Here is a 22268-nt window from a genome sequence, read left to right as displayed (position 1 = left end):
ACACTTGTGTTATTTGATGTCATAGAATTATGCCTGCTGGGTAGAATGTAGCTAGCAAGCCAGGAAGTGCCACGAGGAAGATTTCACAGCATGTAAAATAAGTGTTTAACTGGTTAAAATGTAATTCTGAATAGGAGGTGTGGGGGGAAGGAGCATGCTCAGTACAGCATCTTTGTAGAATAAAATTGCCAGCCTCTAACCAACCTCTATGGAGCAGGTGAGAACTACGATTTTCAGAGGCTTATAGCTTGACCGAGTTTGGGTGGAGTTTTCCAGGGATGGCAAAAGTCACATCACTGAAACTAGCGTGATGCCTTTGCCAAATTTCAAGTCCCTGCTCCAAAGCATAGAGTCGCTAGAGCTTCTCAATGAAACAGTTGTAAAAAAATTTTAATATGGGCAAAAAGAGGTATTTTTTTCCTGACCTCATTCTCAGAAATAGCAGAACCATTTTAGCTTTTTTTTTTTAATTCATCCTGAGGCAGATACTTGGCCTATGAAATTTCAGCCTAAACGGTTAAAGTTTGGTAAAGTTATAAGGAATTAAAAACAGGGCTTTAGAATGGGAAATGTCAATCAACCTTAAATATAGGCATAGTGTGTGTGTATAGTACTGTCATTGTTCACATGCCATGAAAAATGGTTTCAACATGCTGGCTTAGGAGAAGATTTAAATAAACATTGTTGACTGAATCCAAAGCCATGTTGTCATTGGATCTCACCAAATAGTTTGGACTGACATACTTCCTTAAACTTCATGGGATCTATCCAGGGCCGCCCAGAGGATTCCGGGGGCCCGGGGTCTTCGGCGGCGGGGGGCCCTTCTGTTCCGGGACCCGCCGCCGAAGTGCCCCGAAGACCCGCGGTGGGGGCCCCCCGCCGCTGAATTACCGCCGAAGCGGGACCCACCGCCGAAGCGCCGCCCGGTCGTCGGCGGTAATTCGGCGGCGGGGGGCCCCCCGCCGCGGGTCTTCGGGGCACTTCGGCGGTGGGTCCCGGAACGGAAGGGCCCCCCGCTGCTGAATTACTGCCGAAGACTGAGCTGAACTTCGGCGGCGGGTCCTGCTCCGTCTTCGGCAGTAATTCGCAGGCGGGGGGTCCTTCCACCCCGGAGCGGAAGGACCCCCCCGCCGGCGAAGACCGGGAGCGAAGAAGCTCCTGCGCCCGGCCCCGCAAGAGTTTTCCGGGCCCCCCGGAGCGAGTGAGGGACCCCGCTCCAGGGGCCCCAAAAAACTCTTGTGGGGGCCCCTGTGGGACTCGGGGCCTGGGGCAAATTGCCCCTCTTGCCCCCCCATCTGGGCGGCCCTGGATCTATCCTGCAAAGTGCTGACTGGACTGGACTGGACTGGACTGGACTGCCCTGCCCTCTGTGGGAGCTGCAAGGGCTCAGCACCATGCAGACTTAGAGGGGAGGGATAGCTCAGTGGTTTGAGCATTGGCCTGCTAAACCCCGGCTTGTGAGCTCAATCCTTGAGGGGGCCACTTAGGGATCTGGAGTAAAATCAGCACTTGGTCCTGCTAGTGAAGGCAGAGGGCTGGACTCAATGACCTTTTAGGGTCCCTTCCAGTTCTATGAGATAGGTATAGCTCCATAAATTTAAAACAGGTGTAACCACCGTCAGCAGAGAACTTGCAATGCAACTATAAAATATTCACCAGCTTTAGTAAGCGTTTTATCTCAGCTGGGCCATTGGAAGGTGTGGGATGGGAAAGCAATTGAGCTTGCTACAATCTGCTTATATCAAAGACGTGAAAGAAAAGAATTCCAGAACGCTGCCTGGAGCAGCTGTGTCTCAGGCTGCAAATGGAGATTAAAGTATTACCATCCCTTTGAAAGCTATTGGCCTTGGCAAGTTTACATTTGCCTAACTATGTAACTTCAGATTGTTCAGTGATACCACAGACCTATATATGTCAGCATCTGGCATTGGACAGACACTGACTCAGCCCTCTGGGTTTTCAACTTCCTTAAACTAACCCCAGTGCTTGGAGCGCTAATTGTGTTTGCTTTGCCATGATGAATGAGGGAGTGGGCTTTGGGGAAATCAACAGCACCTTATCAAGGAAGTCAAAGGAAGCTGCTAAACATTCCTTAGAACCAGGATAGCCAAAGTATTCAGGAAGTTCCCCTTCGCTTTCAAAATATTGCCCTGATTTCTTTTACAATAAAAGATGACCAGTTTTATGATGCTGCTAGATGAAACCCCCACCTCACCCCCTGCTTTAAAGCACGTGTTTCAGGCTGGTCCTTAAAGAAAGGAGTCTATGCTGATGTTTGCTAGGAGAGAGACTGCATTTGTTTTCTAATTTCTCAGCATCCCCTTTGTTTCATTTTCTAATTTCTCAACTTCTCCTTTGTTTAATATAGTTACCGCTTTCTATTAGGCAAGAAGGAACCTGTTTATATAAAGTAGCAGATGGCCCTGATCTTTGCTCATAACTCAGAGTGCAGGTATGGGAAATGCAGGTAGGCATTTTTTCCTAGCAATGGCCACCACTGAGGTGGGTTTGGTTTGGCCAAACCTCATAGGCTGGAGTTTGATTTTGCAAAACCAAAACCCAAATGCGGGATGGCTAAAGTCCGAGTTCCATTTTATACAAACTTCAAAGTTCAGGGGATTTAGATAAAGAGTTTTGGCCTATCTCAGTTTTGATTTTAATTGAGTCTTTCTGCTTTTCTGGATTTCCTAGTTTTAGCTGGGCCTAGAAGCAGATGGATAAGATGCTCTGAGGAAGTCTACAGATACCTCAGATAGTCTACCCTGGGTATTTCCATCCTGGCAGGAAGCAGGAAATACCAGAAATCTCCTGACAGGTCCTGTTCTCTGGAATTCCCAGCCCAGTTTTCCAGACCCTAAAGGAATGGATGAGTATCTGAGACTCCTGATGCTTTTCTGCACCAAACCTCCAAAGTCTGTAGCAGGGCCGCCCAGAGGGGGGGAAGTGGGGCAATTTGCCCCAGGCCCCGCAGGGGCCCCCATGAGAGTTTTTCGGGGCCCTGGAGCTGGGTCCTTCACTCACTCCAGGGGCCCCGGAAAACTCTCGCGGGGCCAGGGCCCCTGGAGCTTCTTCTGCTCCGGGTCTTTGGCGGCAATTAGGCGGCGGGGGGTCCTTCCACGCTGGGGCGGAATTACCGCCAAATTACCGCCGAAGCGGGACCCACCGCCGAAGTGCCGGGACTTCGGCGGCAATTTGGTGGCGGGGTGCTCTCGCTGCGGGTCTTCGGGGCACTTCGGCGGTAGGTCCCGGAGCGGAAGGACCCCCCCCGCCGACAAATTACCACCGTAGCGGGGACCCTCTGCCACCGAAGACCCCAGAGCCCCTGAATCCTCTGGGTGGCCCTGGTCTGTAGTTAGCTGGTTAAAAGCAAAACAACCCCCAAACCCCTTGTATTAGCTACTTAGGACCCTGCCAGGAGGCCGGGTTGCCTGTGATGCCGGGGTCTGGACTTAATGACCCAGGAGACAGCCCTTCCAGCCCTATGTTCCTTCTGGGACAAGCCATCCCCCAGACCTGTTTCGGCTGGCTGAGCTATCCCAAGGACCATCAGGTCAATGTACTAGGAATATAGAAACCCACCAGAGAAGGCCGTGCATGGGCAGGAGCAGCAAAGCTATTCGGGGAGGCAGGGAGCTCATGCAAACACAACACGCCCTGGTTGGGGTGCCACCCTCCCCCTCTGCTGGAGTCATACTGGGACCTGGAGTTACAATGTACGCCCCTGTAGTAACCTTCTTAAGCACTTTGAGAAGTCGCTCGATGAGGGCTCGGTCCGAATTAGTATTAAGCGGTGCTAGCAAAAAAAGAGGGCAAGGGACCATTTCTCACTATCAGCACCTCAAATAATTCTTCAGCTGTCCATTGGAGGGGCAGTATCTCCCAGCATCCTTCAGGGCACTGTTGAGGGGACTCCTCCTCTGCCCATCCAAAGGGGCCCCACAACTGTGGAGAATCCCCTTATCCAAAGGAGCCCCCCTCCTTCCTGTTTGGCAGTATTATAGTCTGAGGGTGTGCAGAAAGAGAGCCCTATTTTTTAGCCCCACGGACATTTGGGACTTACCTGCAGGCACAGCTCCTTCTTTCCAGAGCAGAAAACATTTACTACTTGCTTAGCACAATGGTTGTAGGATTTTGCCACCTACTGACTTATTGTTGAAATGTCACCTCATGCCAGTTCCTGCAGAGAGGCTGCAGTCGGTCCGTTTTGACAGCACAAACCGTGACCTGTTCAGTGGCCCTTTCAAACAACTCCCTCTGCACACACCTGTCCCACATAGAAAGGGTGTCAATGGACAAATTGCTCGTGAACTCCCCACCCCTCTAGAATGCCACTAGCTATGCAGCTGGGTTAGCTAGTGTGTAAGTGTACAGAGCAAAGGTGGGCAAACTATGGCCGGGGGGCCACATCTGGCCCTTCAGACATTTGAATCCAGCCCTCGAGCTCCTGCAAGGTAAAATGTCTGTATAATATGCTTAATGCTGTAAACAGTAAACAGGGGTGGGTAGAATTATATTCACTATATAGCTATTAATATTCATTAGATGGGCGTTCATATGATCAAATAAGGAGTTTGGGGCATTGTAGTAAATGTGGGTATTTACATATTAACTTAGATAAAAGCGGGTGAGGTGATTAACTCGGGGCTTACGTGACAATTGGGTGGAGGGGAACACGTACCGCAATAAAGAAGCCCGTTAACTCAATCTGCCTCTGGGTCCTCCGGCTCCTTCTTTCCATCTCTAACACCTGCTGCCTACCCTGTGCTTCCCCCAGGCTGCTGCTGAAGATAAGACTTGGAAGGTGGGGCAGAGGCAGCAGAAAAATTAATTGATCAAAGGGGAGGGGATATTTCTCCATCTTTCCGCCCTCTAGTTCACATGACCAATCCCCAGCCATTCTCCAACCTCTCATTTATTTTGTCAGTATTGTGGCAAATTTTGCTTCTCCTTTCCCCACTACTCTCCCCTGGTTTTCCCCCTTCTATCCTTTCCCTGAATCACCCTTCTTTCCCCTAGTTCCTTCTGACGTGTCTCCCTGACCTAGTCATTGCCAGGAGCCTTTCATGAAAGAGCGGTGCCCTGTTCCAGCAGCGGGTGGTGCCACGGGCCCCGTGCAATACGGTTCTGCTGAATGCTTCACCTGGAGGCAACAGGGCACAAAGACTGGGACGGGGGGTGGGGTGGCTGCTTCTTCCGATTGCCTTCTGCTGTCTTGTCCAGTAGTGGGGGTAACAGCTTTGGCGGCGGGACAGGAAGGTAGGGTGGAGGCAGGCAGGCCAAGGTGTCCACAGGAGCTTTTCATAACTTCCCAAGCCCAGAGGCATAAGCCCACTCACTGGAGAGCTTTCTAAAAGGCAAGTCTACTGAGCATGGGCAAAGGAAGAAGACCCCAGCTTCTCTGCGCTTTTCTCATTTGCCTGTGTCCTGTCTAGAACAGTCTCCTCTCTCTTTCTCCCTGCTGTTCTCATTTTCCTTTAAGCAAAGCTAGCTGCTGACTCTTGCTTCGCCTTTCAGATGCCATTTCAGCCTGGGCTTAGTGTAGGATATCAGTGTTTACTAAAAGCAGTGCCACTGAGAAAGGAACGCACAGCCAAACCCCAGATCCAAAAATCCCTGAAATTTCTGGGTTTCAGACAGGCCAGAGCTCCAATCTTCCTTGCGAGTTTTGAGCATCTTCAAAATCCCAGTCAAGATCTGAATTTATTAGGTCAGGCCCAACTCTGGTGCCAATGTGTTTTGAAATTTTAACAGCACAAACATGTGTGTGACCATTTTATTTTGTTCAAGGAAGATCAGTATTTCCATTTGCTTTGTATGGGGTTCTGGTAGCTTCTCCCCCCCCCCCGCTTCAAACCTTCTGTGAACATGTAGCAGAATTAGCTTTGTGGAGTCTAGAGAACCTGCATGCTCTGTATTACATAGAGCTTCCTTCTCAAGTCTCTGAAGCAGTTTTTGCTGCGAAACCATTGCAGATCTAACCTGTAAGCAGCTATGTCACAAGATGGCTGTCTTGACAATCTAAAGACTACACAGACTTCTAAACACCTCTAGTGAACAAACAAACTTTATTCAAACTTAAGTTCTTTATTTAAAAAACCCCACCATATTGCAAAAAGACAAACCGTTTGGAAAACGTATTGACTGATTAACCACCATGACCTGGAGAAGTTCAAGGGAGCTGAACGATGCATCTCACAAAGGTAATGTTGCTCTTACAGATGATCTGTAAGACCCTGTGTGCTACTTAACTTCCACTTAAACTTTGTTGAGAGCTTGAGTAGTGAACAGCCCTTGTAGTAACTCTGTTTGGGGTAAAATTCACCCCTCTGCAATCTGCCAATGAGAGTGTGGTCCAATATCCTGCCAGAGACTTTGAATGGGATGTAGTTGAAGAACCACCAGAAAGAACGGGGATTCTTACGACTGCTCATGCAGTTTCAGTTAAACTCAGTTGAATTATGCTCTGACTACTCTCAATAAGCAAAATCACCCCTGGCCACCCAATGGTTATTATTAATCCAGATACAACATGTCTGTGACATGTTCTGGTACCATAAGCAACCTTAATAAGAAGAGAGTGTTATGGTTAAATATGTAGCCGCAGTAACTCTTAATAAACCTGGGAAATCTTGCTTCTGCATGGAATCCCTCACTTTCAGTTGTGGAGAGGGCAAACCTTTACATACGTACATCGCACAGAATGCCTGGCGGAGCCGAGTGGTTTGCTGGCATTCAGATAGTTGATGATAGGTGAAGTACAAGAACCTAGATACACAGAAAGTCTGATTGTCCAACTCTGAAATTCCATATTTATGCATCCGAAGAAGTGAGCTTTAGCTCACGAAAGCTCATGCTTAAATAAATTTGTTAGTCTTTAAGGTGCCACAAGTACTCCCATATTTATAGGAGGTCCCTTTCTGTCACAGTGCATAAACACAGCCTGATATTTAGCTGGGAGCCCAGACAGGTTTGAAATGCCTAGTTTATCAAATTGGGTTTTACACACCACATGACTACTACCTCCAAACTGACTTTAGGACACGAACATTTTATATTCTGTGTGTTTCAAACCCATCCTTTTTTTGGTCACCTTTGTTACTAATACAAAGCCAATCCTTGCTAACTGCTTCTGTCTATAAAACATGGATGATAAATGTCTGCTTTTCACACTTAGCTACCTTGATCCAGTCACAAGCTGTGTCTAAGGAACAGTCTGGGATGGTAGTGCATTTTACACACTGCTGCAATGTACTGTGTCTTGTTAGATAAGGCCAGATGAGGATCCCATTAGAACTGTAAGAGACACCTGCTGAACAAATCATTTCACCTATTACCACCTTGAACAGGCATTGTGAGCAAAGTAAATGTCGCTCATATTTTTCAAGCCAGCCAGTTGGAACTTGTAACTTAGACAAATATCTCGCTGTAGCTTTAGTTATATTGCACAAGATGACCTGAAATAATATAACCTCACCCTGCCATGGCAAGCATACCTGTGCTGCATTGCTTCCAACTTTAAAAAATGGAATCAGTATGTGGTGCTGACGAGTTGTAACATGTGTATTTGAAAACCTGATACCTTATTCATTTAGGAGGTAGAAAATTGCTGAGCAACATATTTTTTCATTAAAAATGAAATGTAAAGATTTTTACAAAATATCAAAATTTTACATTTTTCCTGAAAATTTACAGTTAAAAAATCAAAATGATTATCTAAATAGATATCAATATTTTCATTTGCTTTTGGCAACTATTCTGAAATATTTTGTTTCAGTAAATGAAAAATTTCAATAATGATTTAGATAAGTTACAAACAGGCTGCCAAAAACAAACAAACCAAACAAACCAAAAACAACAACAAAAAATCCCAGCCAAGTATTGTGGTACATTTAATTTAAAAAGGGCACCCGGGTCCATTTCAAACCCTGAATATTGGTCCTGCTTTGAGCAGGGGGTTGGACTAGATGACCTCCTGAGGTCCCTTCCAACCCTGATATTCTAGGATTCTATGAAAACAACATTGGTACTCAACTAACGTCTGAACTGCTCTTCAAGGCCCAAACGTTATGTTCAGAGGGATTATTTTTATTTCTGAAAGCCAATGGTCTGAAAACAGGTCTGGGAGACAGGAATTGCTGATTTATAGTCCCAATTCTGACACTGTTGCTTTGAGCAAATGCTATCCTCTGCTTGTTTTTCATCTTTGAAGTGGAGATAATTAATTTGTCGTCTCCACAGGATGATGGGCAGCTCACTTCATGTCTGAGAAGTGACTTGAAGGAAGAAAGCTTTGTGTTATTCCTAATTGTTACTGAAAGGCTCCTCTCTTTCCTGCTGTTTGTTACACCTACTTGTTCCATCTGGCCTTATATTTATATTGTAAATTCCTCGGGGCAGGGACTGTCTCTTACCGCATATCTGTGCGGCATCTAACCCAGGGTCAGGTTGTCTAGAGTTGAAGGCTCTACGTGCATCTGTAATATAAATATTAAACAGTGCAACCTTCCCCTAGTCAAGGAACTAGCTTCCATTACAAAGCCCTAATTCATTGGGTCTGGTAAAATTGGTTTGGCCTGAAAATTGCAAGGCTTAGGCTGAAGGCAAAGGAGAGTGTTTCTGTAATGTATAAAGAAAATTGCTCAAAGGCATTTTGAGTTACCTGTTGGTTCAAACCTGATTTAGAAATTCTGACTTTTATTTAATGTTTCTTCATCTTTCTGTAGCTCAAATGTAGCTTGTCACACCTCTCCAACCCCATCCCTCCGCACCTTCAACCTTTCCAAAAAGCAAAATCTCCTTGAAATTGTGTGCGCCAGTTTTTTAATATCTATGGGAGGTTTTTGTCACTGACTCCAGTGGAAGCCGTAACTGGCATTGTATATTTGTGTGAGCATGTCGCCCTCTACTGACTGACTGCAGCTCCGAAAGAACAAATGGATACTTGTACAGGTCAAGGCTGATGGAGCTCTTCCACTTAAGCTCAAGAAGCAGCAAAGAATCCTGTGGCACCTTATAGACTAACAGATGTTTTGTAGCATGAGCTTTCGTGGGTGAACACGTGGGTGTTCACCCACGAAAGCTCATGCTACAAAACATCTGTTAGTCTATAAGGTGCCACAGGATTCTTTGCTGCTTCTACAGAACCAGACTAACACGGCTACCCCTCTGACACTTAAGCTCAAGTGGAAGAGCCTATGGTTTTGCATCTGTAGGACCAGGTATTTAGTCTCCTCTCAGGAGGTGTGTGATTTATTAAGGAAAGTTGATATCTCCTCAAGAAGGCTGATTGTGATCCACTTTTTAATTCCCTGTCCCCTAGAAAAGATACTTTCCTTTCTGGTCATGTCCCATTGACAATCTGAATGTACTCTAGATATGCTGAATGAATCTAAATTTTGAGTCTGAAACTTAAAATGGTGCCTTTTAAAAATGATTCTGCAAAGCATCTTAATAGTTCTTTTTGCCTACTTATCCCCCCCTCAAAAAAAAAAAGGAATTAGACATGACTTCCCGCCAGTGAAGCTGGCAAAGACAAGCAAAAACTTCTACAGAAGATATTCTGTGAAGGTGCTGGTCACCCGGGAATGCAGTGACAACTGCAGAGACACGGGGGCTCCTACACTGTACCGTCTCAATGATGGGTACTTTGCACAACCCTTGTAAACACAGGCTACCATGCTGTGAATATTTTACTCATGTGAGTAGCCTCACTGACATACCTAAGTTCTTGCAGGCAAGGGCGGCTCTAGACATTTTGCCGCCCCAAGCACGGAGGGTCCGCTGGTCCCGCAGCTTCGGCAGACCTCTCACAGGCGTGCCTGTGGGAGGTCTGCTGAAGCCGCGGGACCAGCGGACCTCCGCAGGCACGCCTGTGGGAGGTCCACCGAAGCCACGGGACCAGTGGACCCTCCACAGGCAAGCCGCTGAAGGCACCCTGCCTGCCGCTCTTGCGGCGACCGGCAGAGGGCCCCCCGTGGCTTGCCGCCCCAAGCACGCGCTTGGAGCGCTGGTGCCTGGAGCCGCCCCTGCTTGCAGGATCAGGAACATATGGGGGTGTTTGTAAACAGTGCAGCTTCTCTTTCTACCACAGTCTCGAGTTACTAGGGCGAACTGGATATTGATTTCCAGATACTATGAGCGTGGCCAGTCACATTCCTTCCTTTATTTAATAAGCTAGTGACCTCTCTGCCCCCATGTGTTTGTATTTTAAGAGCTGTATCTTCATTTGCCTACATAAAAGAAAAACGAAACAAAGCATAAAACAGTCAAATTCCAAACCCAACCAAACAAAATACCCTTTGGAATAAAACCCCAGTAAGATTATTAAGTATTTATTTTGTGTCAGAGTTAAGGTTATCGGATTGTGGTGAAAGGAGCATTCATTTATGTTTAATAAAAATGTGTTTGTTTACTGTGTGGAAAGTGTTAACATTTTATGGTGGTCTTAACTATTCATTTCCTTGCTTTTTGTAAATGATGTGCTAGGTAAGTACACTGTTGTCATGTACCAATTGTAACTGGCTTTATACATGAAGTGGCTTGGCTTTGGAATTCATATGAACGTTGGTCCTTAAGGGGTGTTTTACAACCAGACAGTGAATTATAGAGTTTTTGTAATGAAGCTTTAAGAAACTGATTGGATTCAAAAAAATTGAGCTAGTATCAAAATTGCTCCTATTCAGAAAGCTGCTGTAACAGAAAAAACAATGAAATCCTTTTAGGCCAACATTTTCCCTAAAGTTAGTTCCCTTTAAATGGCAGATTATATGAAACATATGCAGACACTTCTATTAGACAAGGACATGATTCAGTTTTATATGTTAGAAGCTTAACAATGTATGTGATCAGAACTTTAATTCCTGAGCTGTTGCCGCCACTAAGCATATTCAGTTCTCTAGCACTATTGCTATAATTAGATCTGTGGTCTTTTCTAGCTGTTTCCTAACGGTCTGCACTGATGCTAAAGAGTAACATGATTCAGTGATGCTCGTTTCACTGACTAACATAAAATCAGATTTGAATGCTGGATACTTCCTGTGCTTAATCATCCATTGAATACACTTTGGAGAACTAAGACCTGACCTATGAAAACAGAATTTTATGCTTTATTAAAAGAAACAGAAATTGAAAAAAAAAAACCCAATGACATCTCCCTTCTTTGATGAAGAGAACACCCCAGAATGCTGATTTATTTTTTAAAAGGGAAGATGTTGTTTCAACGAATGAATAAATAAATATCAGGCTTCTAACCTTGAGGAACAATGTCTTCACCCTCAAAGGAACATCGGTAACCCAACGCCCGGTGGAGCAAATACATTACCAAGACAATTAGAGCTCTTGAGCAAGAAACCTGGCCTTTTTTCTTCCGCTAAGAGATCTTGGGCTAAATGTTTTGGACGACCAACAGCAGAGGTAGCTAATTTTGTCTGAATGCTTTGAAAGGGTGACCTTGTGCAGTCACTTTACACTCTTCTACAGGTTGTCATCCCTGTAATTCACATTAGCCTATGTATCCTCACTTACAAAGACACCTGCCTTTTTTTTTAATTATTATTATTGCAGTGATAAGCATCATGAGGATTTTACAAGCATAGCTACTCTGTTCTTGATACCCAGTATGTTCTCACAAGCATTAAATCTATGTATTTCATGGTGGTAGAAAGTTAAATGTACATGTATTGGCTTCAATTTTCAGATGGGATTAATGAATTACAGTGCATCACTGTTAGGGAGCCCAACTTTAGACACTTTAAAGACCTCTGATTTTCAGAAAGGGCTGAGCACCCACCTTCTGAAAATCTGGCCCCTTTCAGGTTGGGCACCCAAATGTCACTATCAGAGGGGTAGCCGTGTTAGTCTGGATCTGAAAAAAGCGACAAAGAGTCCTGTGGCACCTTATAGACTAACAGACGTAGTGCAGCATAAGCTTTCATGGGTGAATACCTACTTCGTCAGATGCACGTGGGTCTGATGAAGTGGGTATTCACCCACGAAAGCTTATGCTCCAATACGTCTGTTAATCTATAAGGTGCCACAGGACTCTTTGTCACCTTTTACAAATATCACTAGTCACTTTTGGAAACATATTGGATTGGATTTTGGAAACGTAGGCCATTATTTTTAAAAGGTATTGCCATACGTCCATGAGAAAGCGGCTTTGTGCACATTTTACAAGTGAATTTAGTGGCCTTTTCCAAATTCATTCAGTCAATTCTTTTCCTATGTATAATGTCCACACCTGTGCATCCACACCCACACAAAGGGAAGAGGTTTTAAAAAGAACAGATTAATATTCAAAAGAAACAGATGGGTTTTCAAATGAAAAAGTAGGACACATAAGAGGTTACTCACCCTGTGCAGTATCCATCCGACACCAGCAAGGTGTCTCAACATGACAGGCTGTGCTTAAAGCCTGGAGAACCGGGCATAATGGAAAAATGGTGATTCAATCCAGGGTGAACTTAACCAGTCTATGAAAAAGGAATTTTTTTTTAAAATGAAGAAAAACAGGGAAAAGGGTAAGTAACCAAATCGCTAAGCTAAAACTATGTTAAGTAAACTATTCTAACACTAAACGAGCTAACTTCATGACACTGCTGGGTGCTCCATCTCAGGCCACGGACGGTTGAGAAGGAACTGAAGGGGTCGGGTCATGTGCGCTAGATGAGGCACCAATGATGCCACAAGATGGAGACGGCACATGTGCGACCCGGACGGGCACTGCTCCTGCAATTATCCAATCAAAGGTGCAGGGACACACCAACACCGGAAGTGGAGCACCCATCTCGAAGAAGGATTTAAGGTTTCCTTGGTAAAACAAAGTATTCATATTTACAAGAATTTAGTTGGGTGTGCTTACTTCCATTGCGCTTCAATCAGAAAGTATTTAGCTACATGGTGAATTTGCTTCATTTGAGAGGCTGAATAATTCTTTGAGACAATGCATTTGAATTAACATCCTGCACCTTTGATTTTGCCACGGCTCATCTACCTGGATAATTTTCCTCTATCTTTAGAAGTGTAGTAAGCATATGAATTGGAAAACATGTCTTATAGTAAGAGATTCAAGGGATGGGGTGCTCGAAGGGACTTTTCTGCCTCTAGGTCACAGAATCACTACTGCAATCCACTAAGCCTGAGTTAGGGGTCTAGGCTCTCAGTAGAATGAATGGGGAGAGATAGGTGCCTTAGATTGCCATGCACAAAAGTCAGCATGCTAGGCAGGGAGTTGCCGAGGTTAGTCCATGGGAGATACCGACAAGAGGGATGTGGCTAAGCCCTGCTCTCTCAGAGTTTGGCGCCGAAGTCCAGGCTGCAGGGAGGCCCCTATCTCTGCTTGAGTCGCATGTGAGGCCTGAAACAAAACAACCAGAGAGAGAAGGGGGCCCACTGCCCTTATAAACTTTAGCCTCATGCATAGGCTACTCATCCAGGAGGGGAAGACCTGTTTGTCAAGTCCTCCCCGTCCTGAGGGGGAGAAGAGATTTAAACAGGGATCTGCCACCACCCTGGTGGCTGCCCTGACTACTCTAGAGCGTCTTTCTAACTTTTTCATTGACCCAATTAATATTTCACTAAAGGGGAACAACTTCAGTAGCAGAAACTCAGGAAGACCCACACCAGAATAGGTTAGGGCCCTCACCTGAGAGGTGACAGATCTTGGTTCAAATCCCTTTTCCCCCTCAGGAGGAGGGACAACTTGAACAGAGAGTCTCCCACCCATTGGGTTACAGGTTGTAAGCGAGATTCTCCTCCCCCATGTGTTGTGTGTGAACTCACCCAAAGGGGAGGTGGGGTAGGTGACCTCTGAGCACACCTACCGCATCAGGCTCCTGCATGCAATTTAGGCACCCCAATGTCTATTTCCCCCAGTTTGTGAATTGTTCTGGGGCTCAGGCAGGAGATAGGTTCCCAGGTACTTACAGGAAGGCTGAAATGCACATGCCCAGGGACAAAAACATAGAATCATAGAATATCAGAGTTGGAAGGGACCTCAGGAGGTCATCTAGTCCAACCCCGCCCCAGAAATCAGGGCCCCTTATGCTAGACACTGTTAACATACAGTGAGTGCCTGTCCTGAAGAGCTTACAGTCTACCTATTCAAGGCAGAGTGGGAAGGGAAAAACACAGAGATGTGGAGTGACTTGCTCAAGGTTACCAAGCAGACCAGTGGCAAAGCCAGGAATAGAACCCAAATCTCCTGGCTCGCAGTACAGTGCTCTATCCACTGAACCATGCTGCCTTTTGGACCATAGGTGCTGAGAGAGGTTGGATGCTGACAGGTTCAGGTGGCAGCTGAATGGGCATTTTGTGGATTGCAGTGGTACCTCAAAAGAGGACCTACGCACCTAAATATCTTCATGAATCACATCCAGGGAGCTCAAGCTAGTTAAACCCAGAGAAGGTTTAGGGGTGACTTAATCACATCTTTAAGTACCTACCTGGGGAACAAATATTTAAAAATGGGCTCTTCAAGTCTAGCAGACAAAAGTGTAACATGATCCCCTGGCTGGAAATTAGCGCTGAATTTTTAACAGTGAGAGCGGTTACTCATTGGAACAATGTACCAAGAGTTATGCTGGTTTCTCCACCACTTGCAATTTTAAAATCAACTACGAACGAACAAGAGTTCTAGAGGAAAGCGGCAGACAAGCTGGAGCAGAGCAGTTCCGATGCACCTTCACTGGTGGCAAGAAGGAACTGAGGGTGGGGGGAGCGTGCAGCGCCCCTTATACCACGCCACAGAGGTGCCACTCCAGGGGTCACTAGGGGTGCTCCCCTACGGTACTGCTACAGGAAAATCTTCCAGCACCGGTGCACATGGCAAGCACACACACCTACTGTGGAATACACATGAGCAATCACTCGAAGAAGAATGGAAGCTTTAAATATTTGCTCTTATCAAGTTGATACTGAGTTGGTTAAATTCAAGTTCATGCTGACTGGTCAGGATTTTCCATAAGTTCAAGGTAGCATGGACAGGATCTGTCACTCCCAGCCCCACATCTACTCCTTGCCTTGCCCAAACCCTGCAGAGCAATCACAGAAGGACTTCTAAAGAGATAAAGGAGAAGTGAAAATATATCACAGAGCTGGCACTTTATAAATCCTGCAAGGCAATTCAACTAGATTCCATGCTCATAGAAAAAGAGGGCCGCTTTGGGCATAGAGCTTTTCCTAGACAAGGTGTCAAGGCTAGAAGAACATTAAGATTTGCATTTTGATTTCAAACCCAAGAAATCTGCTGCTGAATCAAATCCCCACATTTTTGAAAATAATATTTTTATCTAGACAAAGGAAGCCTACGATCCAGTAACGTGTTCTCCAAATATCACAGCTGGTTGGAAAATGGGGGGTAGGTGGGGAGCGGGGTGTGAGAAGGGAAGTGACTGAAATTGACAAATATTAAAAATATGTTCCCCCCCTTTTTTTTTTTACTTTATTTCTAAATGTCTGACTTTGAAAACTTACCAGCTCTTTAGTGTCTGAAAAATGGAAAACATTTGCAAAAATAAATTTTTCTGCGTACCCCAAAGCAGGGATCTGAATTTCATGGAGAACAGCAGCATTTTACCAAAATATAAAAAAGCTCTCCTCTACTTGATCATAACAATCTGAATAGTGAATTTTACATTCCAATAAACATCAGAACATGTTTAAGAGAAGATTTGTTTCACTGAGAATATACAGTGGGCTTTAAGCTTGGTCCTAGTAGTATGGAGTATAACGCAGAGGCATATTTACATTCAATGCATTATACATACCCCTTTTATTGTCTTATATATGAAACTGTACAATTGTTTTCTGCTTCATGATGGTCCAGAGATTGAAATGAAAATGGAAGATTTGGCAATCAAGCAGAAGGCATAAGGTGAAGAGCTTCCCTTTTTAGCACGTCCCTGTCCTGACTGCTTAATATAACATGGCACTTTTCCCTCTCCAAGGGAATGCTGGGTTCATACAACTAGCTAAGAAGGCTGTGCACATTTGCAGAAAATTTCTTTGACTGCTGTTTGTAGCTTGTGTCTCAGTCTCAAGTGATGCTAGTCCAGTTAACTAGCTAGCTTCACAGCTGCAAAGATGCACTCTGGGCCAACCAGGGATTTCAGATTCAATTCTGAATTTATCACAACACATTTAACTGATTGAAACTGAAGCAATACGACATGGCTGCAAAGTGAATTTAACTATCTAGCAAGGGCATCTGCCACCAAGAAATTAAGTGTCTTACTTCTATCTATAAAATGCAATTTATTCATCAAATTCAGACTCACACATATCCTAGGTGTTACTGACATGGCTATGACACTTAGCAGCCAGCCCAGAGACTCCAAATGAGTCCAATTCCATCCTACATAAAATATGCTACATATTAAGATTTACAAAACACTAACTTCAACAGTTAAATTTAAAACCACATTTGCGGCAACACTGTATAATAAATGGAAGCTTTAGGCCCTGATCTTGAAGCTACTCTGTGCAGGTCAGAGTAGTATGTCTGTCTCAAGCCCCACTGATTTCAGTGGAGATCTGTGCAGGCACAGAGAGCAACTTGCAGGATGGGGTCCTTAATTTGTCCTAGGGGTGTGTAACTTTCTTTTAATATAAATATTAGCTCTTACAATTCAAGCCGCTATAATTCAAACCAATGTGCTTAAAGTAGTATTTACCCACATTCTGAAATGACACAGACTATTCCCACCACATATACCAAGCTCATGGAGCCTTTTGAACACTGAGGGCCTGATTCTTATTTTCACTCAAGGCCCTTTACTCTGTTCCTATCCTCTTGGAGAGCCACATGAACTGGCAACAGAGAGCATATGATTAGCTTCCTGTTAGAAATGGTGTGAAAAAAATTGCTTGTACATGGACAGAATGTGGACCTGGGTGCAGATCTGGCAACTCTCAGCGGAGTTATATTTGAAATGAAATCATGTAGCTGTGTTTTCAAGAGCGAGGGCATTTTACCATCAAGTTAACATACAACATTGGTCACTCAAATCATACCTTCTTTGGCAAGGTGGTTGATAACTACCTTAGCTTTGCATAAAATAAATCTTACCTTAGCAAAACCCTTACCGTGTTCTCCTTGAAATTCCGTCTGAAGCTTCATGTCTACTAGGATGGCCATGGCAGACTACCAAATGATAATAGCTATGAAGTTGACTCATTATCTCTTGTTCATTTGTATCTTAATGCAGGGAAAAAGTGGAAAAAAGTTACTTTGAAGATGCCAAGTTGTACATTTAGCAAATATATACAATTTTTTATTCCTATCACCATCCCCTCCTCTGCTTGTGCTCTGTACCAACCTGTTCCATCTTGCCCCTCTTTAAAATTTAAATCATTAAAAAATGGGTCCAAATGTGTCACAAAATGTTGTCCTTTTTAGGTGTCAAACTTTTTCCACCAGGTGTACAGCTGGGATCAAGTTTTTACTAATATTTTGACCCTTTTTCCCAGCCAAAATTTGAATTTTTGACAAGAAGTCCCATCAAAATTGCAATTTTTTAAACCAGCTCTAGTTGTAAAACTCTTTGAAGCAAGAGCTGTCTTTGTTTGATGCTTGTAAAGCACTTCAAACGGGGGCCCCTGGACACTACAGCAATATAAACCACAAGACTCGTAAAACCCAGTCTAGTTGAGCAGTAAGGGCTGGTCTACACTAAGGGGGAAAATCGATATAAGATACGCAACTTCAGCTACGTGAATAACGTAGCTGAAGTCGAAGTATCTTATATCGATCACTTACCCGTCCTCACGGCGCGGGATCGATGTCCGGGGCTCTCCATGTCAACTCCGCCACCGCCGTTCGCGGTGGTGGAGTTCAGGAATCGATAGGAGCGCGTTCGGGGATTGATATATCGCGTCTAGATGAGACACGATATATCGATCCCTGAAAAATCGATCGCTACCCGCCGATACGGCGGGTAGTGAAGACGTAGCATAAGTGACCCACCTCCACCTGCTGGAGCCTGGACATCATCTAAGCAGCATCTGTGAGACAAACTCCATTAGTGGGGATGGTGGAAAGAGGGTAGGAGTAACAAGAGTTTTATTATTTTTCCTGTATCAGAGGGGTAGCCGTGTTAGTCTGGATCTGTAAAAGCAGCAAAGAATCCTGTGGCACCTTATAGACTAACTGATGTTTTGCAGCATGAGCTTTTGTGGGTGAATACCCACTTCTTCGGATGCAAGAGTCTTGCATCCGAAGAAGTGGGTATTCACCCACGAAAGCTCATGCTGCAAAACGTCAGTTAGTCTATAAGGTGCCACAGGATTCTTTGCTGCTATTATTTTTCCTGTCATTATGTGACAGTGGGATGACTAATAGCTATGTCTAGAGAGGAAGAGAGAGGTGATGGAGAAACCATCTACAATAAAAGCTTAGAAATTGGGGACTGGGATGCAATGCACTTCACAAGGTGATCTGTAAGAGTTTTATGGTTTACATACATTCCCCGTGGGACATCCACAGGAATACAAAACTTTGAAGCCACTCCAATTTTTGGTAGACTGGAGTGAGTACTAAGTTCTCCTCTGAAAGAGTAAAGGCAAGCCATTCATCAATTTCTGAAGTAGTAAAAACTACTTGAGCTAGTTTAACATCTCACTTTTCACAAGCACTAAGAATGCTGGCTACAGCTAGAGCCAGGCTTCAGGTAAAGCTAAATTGTACCAAAGCCTCTCAACCCTCATGTGCAACTACTTGTATAACTTATGGGCCCCTCAAGAGACTGTTAGTATGGCAATACTGTATTTGGCACAATTATGAGGTAACTGTATGGTGTGGGCAAATGAAAACTAGGGGTGTGATCTTGCTAATATTTACTCAGGTGAGTAACCACACATAAGCTGTGATAAGGGTTTTCTGGGCACTAGGATAAGGCCACTTTCTAAATTACTCACTGATATAACCTCTCAGTTCTCATGAGGTAAAAGGCTACTATCAACCCCCATGAGTTTCTAAGCATATCATGCATATAGCTTTTTTCTACCACATTTAGACACCTGTAGCATAACCAGCAGGTGGAGAAATCTTAGACTGCTGACAATCAAGCCAGCAGAAATTTGTTAAAGCTTACTGTTGAGTTGAACTGTAAAGAAAAAGAAGCAAAATCTGTTATTAGTTACGCCTTCACAATTCCTGCAGACTTAGTGAATTAAGTGAGCATATTTTTTACTTGTACATGAAAGAAAAACTTTCTAACTACAATAGTAGTTATGCTCTGGAACGGACTTCCAAGGGAGGATGTGGAATCCCCATTGCTGGAGGTTTTGAAAAACAGGTTGGACAAACACCAGTCAGGGATGGTTTAGGTTTACTTGGTGCTGCATCAGTGCAGGGGTTTGGCACCACATGTCTATGATTCTACTATACCAAATGGTATCTTAGCCAGGTAGAATGATGGATTGCTGATCAGCATTCAGTGATACCGGTTTAAGGAACACATCAGAGACAATTTATTAATTCATAACAGTACAGAACACTTATGTCTTGGATTGGCTGCACCTGGGTTCAATAACGGTAGAAACAACCATCACGTCTTACCTGTGACATCGATTAGACATGGAGTTGCTCCCTCGAGAAAAGAGCCATAGGAAGGACTCAAAGGGAAGAAAATTGCATGACTATCCCTGAATTTCCTGGAACCTCACCACAGGGGAAGGGGGCACTACTGAATTTGGAGGCACACTCCTTTCCAACCTCCCAGGTCTCGGAGGAACCCCACCACACCCCAATCCCTACAGAGAGAGAGGGGGAAGCCATCCTGAAGGAACAGCTGCAGCTCTATTGAATCCCCTTTCCATGGCATAGCTCCACGCTACATTGCCATTAGCTGGATCCTCATGCAGTGTCTAGGGCTCCAAGTGTCTCTCTCCAATCTGAGGATTTTTTTTACATATATACACACACAGAAACCATCACTAGCAAAGCTCATGGGGATTTCTGCTCTTCTTCCTTGCCCACTTAATTGTGGAAATATTGTTGCATAGCATGGAAAGGTGCTACCCCAGAGACCACTAGATCTCTTACTCCATTATCTGATTCACCAGCCCGTCAGACCTCTATCCAGGTAGGGCCACTGCCTAAGATATCCACATACTCATAGACGTGGCCTAATCTGGCTTCCTGTTTAAACACAAGCCATATACTTTCACCCAGTTACCCCTACACTGAGCCCAACCACACAGAGCAGGCAAGGGAAAAACTGTGCCACAAAGATGACAATTCCTTGTCTTCCCTTCAGAAATTCAGAGATCTGCACGCTCATAGGGAGAAAGGATTTCTACTTCCTCACCCAAAGCCTTTGGACAGGCAGGGAGGTATTTCCTCCATTATTTATAGCTCAGCTACTACAGCACTATACATTTAGGAAAACTAAAGGCTCCCAATCAAGATCATCTGTGTTAGATTTATGTAGGTTAACACAATATATTTCTTAAAAGCGTTCCATTCATAAAAATATTTGCCAGAGTACTGAAAGCGGTTTTCAGCTACAGCTCTGAAAGATTCATTTCCCAATGTTAAAATCCAATGCTATTGGATCTCTCCAAACCTATTTTAGCCTATACACCTCTACCCTGATATAACGCTGTCCTCGGGAGCCAAAAAATCTTACTGCGTTATAGGTGAAACCACGTAATCTGGAACTTGCTTTGATCCACCGGAGTGCGCAGCCCCATCTCCCCAGAGCACTGCTTTATCGCGTTATATCCAAATTCGTATTATATTGGGGTAGAGGTGTATTAACTGTATGTATTCACAGCAGGAATACATTGCAGCACAAAACAAGAAAACAACATTTAAATCCACATCTTGCCCATAATTCAAAAGGTTGCTGAGGAACACCGGCAGTAGCAATGCTCTAGGCCAGTTTCTGCCACACTGCTTTACCACGTGATATACCAAAAGAGCTGAAAAATTCAGTGCACACTAGTGTTCCTTGTGCTGGAAAAAGTTTTCCATTTACACACAATATTTTCTAGTAGCAGAATACTCCTAGAGAAAGATTACCACCATTAGGACCACAAAATAATTGTGTGCGCAATGTTCTTCAAAACAGCTTTGTCCTGCTCCATTTCCTTTTGGTAACTCGGATGTCCTCATAACCCAATAGGGCTGAATCTAGCTGGAAGATAGCCTGGAGTAATGAGAGCCGATGTCAGCTGATCCGTAAATCAAGATATAAACAAAGTTAATCTCAGTTGTGTTGTACACCTCTTACAAACATAAGACCAAATCCTGCAAGTAACTTATATGGCCAGATTTTTAAAAGGTATTTACATTCTTTGGTGCCTAGTGCTATTTTCAAAAGTGCTTAAATGCCTAATTTCCACTGAAGTCAATGGGAGTTAGGCACTTTTGAAAAGGCACCTAGTGGGAGTTTGGTGCCTTGGCGCTTCTGAAAATACCACAAAGTGCTAATCTTTGTGTTTAGGCACTTAAATACCTTTAACAATCCAGCCCTTAGTGCCCTTGAACATCAGGCTATTGATGGCCCTGAACTCTTGTTTATTTCAATAGGAACCAACTGCCCATATTACTTCCAGGATGCCTTTGGCCCCTTGCAGGGTCAGGCTCACAGGTTGCCTGTCTACACTAATTGATGCATAATGCAAACAATCATATATTGTAGTCCATCCATAGAAGTGAAGCTCATATAAATAATATTCAACATGATTCTGAACTAGATTTGGAAATAAAAAACATACAGCTGTATGAAGGGGTCAAGAGTACAATTTCCACTTACTAATGTTTCTCTATTTTTCCTCTATGAGATAGTAAAAACACAGATAAATTATGTATGTTTTTACGAGCAATAAAAAATAATAAAACTAGAACATTAAAACATGCATTTAAAAAGAAATGCATAAACAACTTAACCATATTTTATTTGACTGCATCTTATTTAGACAGCTTGCACATTCCATAACCCCACTGGTTCTTGTTCTTGCCAAAGGATAAAGGACAGAAGAACATAATCCACTCAAAACAGCAGTCCAATATTTTGAGATACACTTGATATTTTTTAGCTACCCGCCTGAGCCCCGAACTCCAATATAATTTATGCTCGCATTTCTACAAAACCTGAAAACCTGGTAACTTAGCACTCCGTTTTAGTGATGTCATGTGGTGCACTGAAACTGTGATGTGCTATGCAATGCCAATTAGATTAGTGGTGCGCCTGACAGTCGTAACTTTTTTTCTTTTTTAAGCACTGTAATGCACACATCTCTGACATGTCAGCTAATAGTATTTC

The 22268-nt window shown here is 44.1% G+C and overlaps 1 long non-coding RNA gene across 1 annotated transcript; it reads left to right on the top strand.

Annotated features, from left to right (window-relative positions):
* Positions 1-79: 79 nt before the first annotated feature.
* Positions 80-12744, top strand: LOC120405255. Its single transcript, XR_005598456.1, has 3 exons — positions 80-217; positions 2369-2467; positions 12615-12744. It is a non-coding gene; the product is annotated as an uncharacterized LOC120405255 (long non-coding RNA).
* The last annotated feature ends 9524 nt before the right edge of the window (positions 12745-22268 follow it).

Source organism: Mauremys reevesii, linkage group 4 (assembly GCF_016161935.1).
Source record: "Mauremys reevesii isolate NIE-2019 linkage group 4, ASM1616193v1, whole genome shotgun sequence".
NCBI classification, from domain to species: domain Eukaryota; kingdom Metazoa; phylum Chordata; order Testudines; family Geoemydidae; genus Mauremys; species Mauremys reevesii.
Note: the sequence above shows the minus strand (reverse complement) of the source record. Positions and strands in the feature narration are given on the sequence as shown.